Here is a 7,150-nt window from a genome sequence, read left to right on the forward strand (position 1 = left end):
ATATCCTTTGATTGGAAGCAGTTCTTGTCGCCCGGGTATTCTCTAGAGCGAGGAGTCTCAGCAGCTTCACTTGAATAGCCGAACGACTATCGTGACGAAGAATGGTTGAGGATGGGGAGAGAGCTCGTGGAAGCCCTCCTCCGGACCGAGAGTCGAGCCCCCCGGAATCAGCCGGAACGATCCCCGGCTCTTCCATGGCAAAATCTTCGATGTCTGATGTGTTCTTCAGAATGGTCCATTCGCGAGCACGGGGACGATGAATGCTCATTCAAGTACTGCCTCAGTTCATAACTTCTCCCATATCTTTATTTCTCGTTCGGTATTCCGATATATGATCGTATCTCCCTCTCTTCGGAGATTCGATTCCCGAACGGTCCCACGGGGACAAACTAATCAGGGGCGAGCCACGCGAACCGCGTGCTGCAGGAATTCCCCCTAGAAAATGCGAGCGGGAAATTGCGATAGAGGGAAATCTCGTAGGCTCACATGACTCGATCTCACCACCGATATGGGGCGAGGAGGGAGGAATGGAGAGAAAAATCGCGGGAAAATGCCCTGTAATTACCCATCTTCTTCGTCGCAATTTACGGGCTCGAAGGCTCTGTTGAAGCACAGAAAAACGTAAGAGAGTAGGGGAATTCTCACTCCATCGGTCTCGGTACAGTAAAGCACTGGTGTCTTCAGAGATTGTCCCCTCATATAATCTAGGAAGTCTTGCTTCTCGATCGAAGCGGTCTCTCGATGACTCCTGACCCATCCGAGCATCCGTTCTGCGATCAGATACATGCGTGTCAAAATATAGAGCTTGAATGAATTCGCATAGGAAGGGAATTCAGGCATCGATCGATCCGATGCATCCCCTCAGTGATTGACCTTCGGATAATTCGCACCTTCGAAACGGAGCTCTCTCGTGATGTCATCCATTTTCTTCATCCAGCCCACTAAATCCCTTAACTCAGAACTGAAATTCGATTAGGTTCGAGAATTCGCCTCGTTGCAATGCGACAGTTCGATCGGAGTTTTCCTGACCCCCTCGCGGTGCCCGGGTCGTACTTACTATTGTTGGAGGAATCGAGCTTTATAGCTGAAGGTACTCAATATGTGTTCATCGAAAGGCACCGAGAACTGAACGTAGGCAGGCCGAAGAGAACGCGAGACGTTCATGTAATCCACATCGTCACTGTCGACGTCTGGAAGCGTAAATTGGGTTTCCCTCCACGGTGTGCTGAAACCGTAGCAGCTGCGAGTGCTTCTTACTTACACTTTCTTTGTAAAGCTATCAACGGAGAGGTCGCATCTGGATGATGGGGTCGTGACGAGTCAAATTCATCAAAGTACGGAGCGAGACTCACGAGGCCAAAACTGGAATCAAAGAAATCATTCAAATCCGAGGTCGGACATCGTCGACGGAGGCGCACATTCAATTCAGAGGATGTATTATATAAGATTCTGTATTTGCCTTCGTGACGTTGCCCGACAATCGTTCAGTTCCCAGGTCTGCCTGTGGTAGCAATGTCCGGCAACGTAAGCGAAGGCGATGCTGAACAGGGGTCTGGAAGAAACGGGGTCATTGTCTGAAATTATCTCCAGGACCTTTTATTCGGGATTCCGTCATCCGCGGATCGGTTTCCGTCATCTGTCATTGCGGTTTTTCGATTGTTCTCATCTTTTTCGAGCTAGGAACGATCGGAGAACCAATGGAAGGTTGATACTGGCATGTTCATCTAATTCCATTCATTTCCACGAATCCGCAAGGATGGAGAGGCCCCTCTCGAATCACGAGGTCAGTGGACCTCCACGTCGGATTCCCGCGGATAATATCCGCAACGCACGCTTCTGCCTGAGCATCGTCAAGGTCCGACTTACACACGCTAACTTGTGTCCATAGACTTTGTCGTTTGCGGAAACTTAGCTAACTGCTTGAGCTGAGTTCTTCCGAATCTGGGTCGCTCCGATGGCATCCGGAGAAACTTAGAGCCGTGAACGCGCGGAAAGCTTCAGAGCGTACTCCTGATCCCGCTCGACAGAGCATAGCTCGCAGGATAATCTCGCAGAGAAATCCGTTCGCGAATCAATGAGCAGGGATGCCGCAACGATGGCGAGACCCGATGGCAGGACGCTTGTGCCCTTCGAAGGAGGAAAAGCCCCCGACGCTCATTCATATGTCGACGCCGGAAGCCTGTCGTCGGGCTTTGCATGCGCCAGAGCGGAGACTCTCAAACTTTAGAAGTACAGCGAGCTCAGCGTCAATTACTTCGTCGCGCCCCTGGCTTTCGGAACCCTGGGTTGACCGGGACCAGCCACGAGATCACTACTCACGACGGTGGGACAACCAATGGAGGAGGCGACCGGTTGCAGGCGATCCCGCGATGGCCACCTACCAAGGATCACACCTAGAACTACAACTGTGGCGGAAGGTCCTGGTAGTAGTATGACTTATAACACGAAGTGATGGGTTTAATAAACATAATGAAAGGACTCCGTTCCGATACATACGTTGGAGAAAATGAGCAGGAATGGAACCAGCTCCCCTGTAAGTGACCAAACGAAAACTCACCTCTGCTCTTCGATTCTCTTCATTCGCGACGTCACTAAGCATAGTCCATCGACATTGGTTTCATAGAAAGGAACACCATCAACACAGCTGTAGTATGGGCGAAGTCGTTCGGCTATATCCTGAATTGGTTTTGGTCCTCGATCTTCGGGTGGGTCAATTTTTTGTCGCAAGAAGTCCAGAACCCACCCGTCTACGGGTACCCAATTGTCTTCCAACTCGATCTGGCGCCGGGAATCATGTTCATAGATCTCGATCAAGTGCTTTCTATGAATCTTCTTCCAATAACCCAACAGAATCACACGGAAGTCTCGCACTTCCAGGACACCGGAGAGGAAATCGTCAAGTTCCCTCCACGAGAAAATCTCTTCCCTTCCAAAAGCGAGCACTCTCACGCCAAAGGCTCTGAGTCGCGCAGCTATTTGCCAAATTCCAATCCTGGAGGCCGAGATTTCAAGTGACTTCCCCTCGCCGGTCGCGATCCTGTAGTGGGCATCTCCTGATTTTTTGACGTCCATTGAACCGTCCGCCCTCACAGGTATCTTCTCGTCCTCGATTCTTTGGAGTACCTCCGGCAGCTCCATTACTAATAACACCGTCAGCTTGATCGGTGGCCAATCCCAGAGGAAGATCTGGCCGTACCACTCGTGCAACACGGTATCGATTTCTCTCAGTGTCATGTTGCTCACAACCTGGCTGATGTTGACCGTGAACACCGTTCCTCGGCCACATTCCTCTCGTAGCTGGTCGTAGCTGAGACGGAGAAGACTTCCGTCCGGTCTCCGATAGTGAAAAGTCGGATTCTTCCTCTGGACATGTGATTCCTGCCCCTTGTTGGCACCACCCCGGATGACGCCCTCGGAATGCGAACCCGCCGGCGCATGAGAGCACCAGTAAACCGCTCCAACGAGCACAGCGTATCCAAGCAATTTGAGTCGCCCGAAATCCGTCGGTCCCCGTCCGCGTAGTCTAAGTCGAGCGAGCTCGGCAATCAGTTTGAGGAGCACACCCAAGCAAAAGGCACGAGATATCCAAAATTCGGATTCCATCTCCGGTGGCGCTTTCCGAGATACTTTCGTCGTCTCAAAAACACAGACTGAGCTTCCGAGCTGGCGAAGCCGATTGGCTTTTGTCCATTTATCCTCGCCGACGACGATTCCGATCGACCGGTACTGGGTGCTCGCTACTTGCGACAAAAATCGCGACGTATCACCGGCACGAAATCTGCACGTGCGGAGTTCTCGAACCGGGTGAGGGAAATAGTGAATGGTAAACTCTAATACGTGAATCAATCAAATGTTCTTGAAGGAATTTCCGATCTCCTGTGCTAGTCGACTCTCTTCTCCCCGAGGCTCCTCTTCCGCAAAGGAAGACTGTGAAGGCGAGGAAGCTTCGATTTGGAGACGATCGCTCCCCCCGCCATGTACGATGGAGACGCCGTCCGGCTGTGCTGTATCGACGTATCCTCCTACCATTCATTTCTGTATACCGAGCTAATCGGAGAAAACATTCGAGAAGAAAACCTCGCCATCATCTTCTTGTAGATCTTCCTGACGAACCCTGGATGCATTACCTCGAAGTTACAACAGGAGAATCGCGGCCAGCCGCCCATACTGGCATCCGATATTTGAGAGATATGTGCGAGAAAACAGAATTTTCTGCTCTCGGATATTTTCATCCCTACCCCAATGTCCCTGTTCATTAGAGAAAGCCCGTCCTCTATTCCAAAAGCTGTGGGTTCAACGGAGGCTGTCTCTCTATTAGAGACGGCCCTAGGATCGAATTAGTTGCGAAAGTTCGCAATCCGCAGAGTCAGGAAACTCCGTCGGACCGTAAGGAGGGCCACAAATTGTCCGAACCACTTTCGCTTTGGAGCGTGCGGGCTGTTGCCCCGACTCCAAGGCCATAATAGAGTCGATGCTCTTCGATGAAGTTTTCTCCATCGTATGGATTGTGCCAGTCTGATTGGAGCTTTGAATGAAGGACTCCTCTCGATAGACCTCATGCGGCCGATATCGTGCTTCTCGGAGGGGGAATCTCACACCGTTGACCAGGATCGAGATCGTGCGCTTGTGCCTTGAAAAGGATTCACCCGAGCATCCTAATTGTGCAGTTGACACGCTCCCTTGCCATCCTTCGAACGATGGGAGTTCCTTCTGAAGCGCGGTGACTGGAGAAAATCGAGGTTCCGTCAGAAGCAAGTTCTTCGCCGATCTCCCAATGCAGCTTATGGGAAAGCACAGAGAAAAGCTCATTTTGGAGCGTGTGCAACGAATGAGGAACAACACTTGGCCTGTGTGACCGACCTAATGGCCCAATCCGAAGGGAATGAACCCCGTAGGAGCGCCCCTCGTTCATTGAGACTTCTCCAATCAATCGCCCCATACGTAACTGTCGATTAATAAGCACGGATGTTCTCGCGGAATTCGGTTCCGTCAGAAGCAAGTTCTTCGCCGATCTCCCAATGCAGCTTATGGGAAAGCACAGAGAAAAGCTCATTTTGAAGCTTAGTTTCAACTTCAACATCAGCCGGACAACACGGCGACCATTCGGCGCCGGTTTATCCCAGCATCGGGTCCGTTATGGAACATCGAATCACCGTGACCGCGCAGACGTTTCGGAAATCCTAGAAGTTCCAGCGGGACAGGGTGGGAGATGAGAACCCCCCAGCGAGGAACGATCGATTTTGGGAAAGAGAGAAACGTTATACGAGAGTAGCGAGAATCGAAGGCCCGCCGCTGGAATCCGAAGCTCGATCCAATCCTCAGGTCACTCCTAGAATCCGGTTCTCAAACTTTTCGCCCCCACGTCTCCCCTAAGCCTTATGAGGGGCGCTCGCGTCTCCCAAGGAGATCACCGTAGATCCGAGAATGTTCAGTTCCGACCTGAACATGTCAGAGTGCCGTTTTCTCCATGGGATATGGCTTCCTCGATCAATCGTACAATGATTAAAGACTGATTGTAGACTAGCAATGAGCTGCGTGACCTCTCTGAGGAGAAAAATCGGTCGGTCGGGAATTCTAGGGATCCTCCGCGTCTCCCCTGAACTTCTCCCGCGTTTCCCCCGGGGATACGCGTCCTCCTAGTTTGAGAAACGCTGCGCTAGAGGTTACGATAGAAATCCTTTGATTGGAAGCAGTTCTTGTCGCCTGGGTATTCTCTAGAGCGAGGAGTCTCAGCAGCTTCACTTGAATGGCCGAGCGACTATCGTGACGAAGAATCGTTGAGGATGGGGAGAGAGCTCGTGGAAGCCCTCCTCCGGACCGAGAGTCGAGCCACCCGGAATCAGCCGGAACGATCCCCGGCTCTTCCATGGCAAAAATCTTCGATGTCTGATGTGTTCTTCAGAATGGTCCATTCGCGAGCACGGGGACGATGAATGCTCATTCAAGTACTGCCTCAGTTCATAACTTCTCCCATATCTTTATTTCTCGTTCGGTATTCCGATCTATGATCGTATCTCCCTCTCTTCGGAGATTCGATTACCGAACGGCCTCACGGGGACAAACTAATCAGGGGCGAGCCACGCGAACTGCGTGCTGCAGGAATCCCCCCTGGAAAATGCGAGTGGGAAATTGCGATAGAGGGTAATCTCGCAGGCTCGATCTCACCACCGATATGGGGCGTGGAAGGAGGAAAAATTCTCTGTAATTACCCATCTTCTTCGTCGCAATTTACGGGCTCGAAGGCTCTGTTGAAGCAGAGAAGGACGTAAGAGAGTAGGGGAATTCTCACTCCATCGGTCTCGGTACAATACAGCACTGGTGTTTTCAGAGATTGTCCCCGCATATAATCTAGGAAGTCTTGCGTCCTGATCGCAGCGGTTTCTCGATGACTCCTGACCCATCCGAGCATCCGTTCTGCGATGAGATACATGCGTGTCAACATATGGAGCTTGAATGAATTCGCATAGAAAGGGAATTTAGGCATCGATCGATCAGATGCATCCCCTCAGTGATTGATCTTCGGATCATTCGCACCTTCGAAACGCAGCTCCCTCGTGATGTCATCCATTTTCTTCATCCAGCCCACAACATCTCTTAACTCGGAACTGAAATTCGATTAGGTTCGAGAATTCGAATCGTTGCAATGCGTCAGTTCGATCGGAGTTTTCCCGACCCCCTCGCGGAGCCCGAGTCGAGCTTACTATTGTTGGAGGAATCGAGCGCTATAGCTGAAGGTACTCAATATATGATCATCGAAAGGCAACGAGTACGGAACGTAGGCAGGCCGAAGAGAACGCGAGACGTTCATGTAATCCACATCGTCACTGTCGACGTCTGGAAGCGTAAATTGGGTTTCCCTCCACGGTGTGCTGAAACCGGAGCTGCTGCGAGCGCTTCTGACTTACACTTTCTTTGTAAAGCTATCAACGGAGACGTCGCATCTGGATGATGGGGTCGTGACGAGTCAAATTCATCAAAGTACGGAGCGAGACTCACGAGGCCAAAACTGGAATCAAAGAAATCATTCAAATCTGAGGTCGGACATCGTCGACGGAGGCGCACATTCAATTCAGAGGATGTATTTTTTAAGATTCTGTATTTGCCTTCGTGACGTTGCCCGACAATCGTTCAGTTCCCAGGTCTGCCTGTG

Source organism: Galendromus occidentalis, unplaced genomic scaffold (genome assembly GCF_000255335.2).
Source record: "Galendromus occidentalis unplaced genomic scaffold, Mocc_1.1 scf7180000077468, whole genome shotgun sequence".
Lineage (NCBI taxonomy): Eukaryota > Metazoa > Arthropoda > Arachnida > Mesostigmata > Phytoseiidae > Galendromus > Galendromus occidentalis.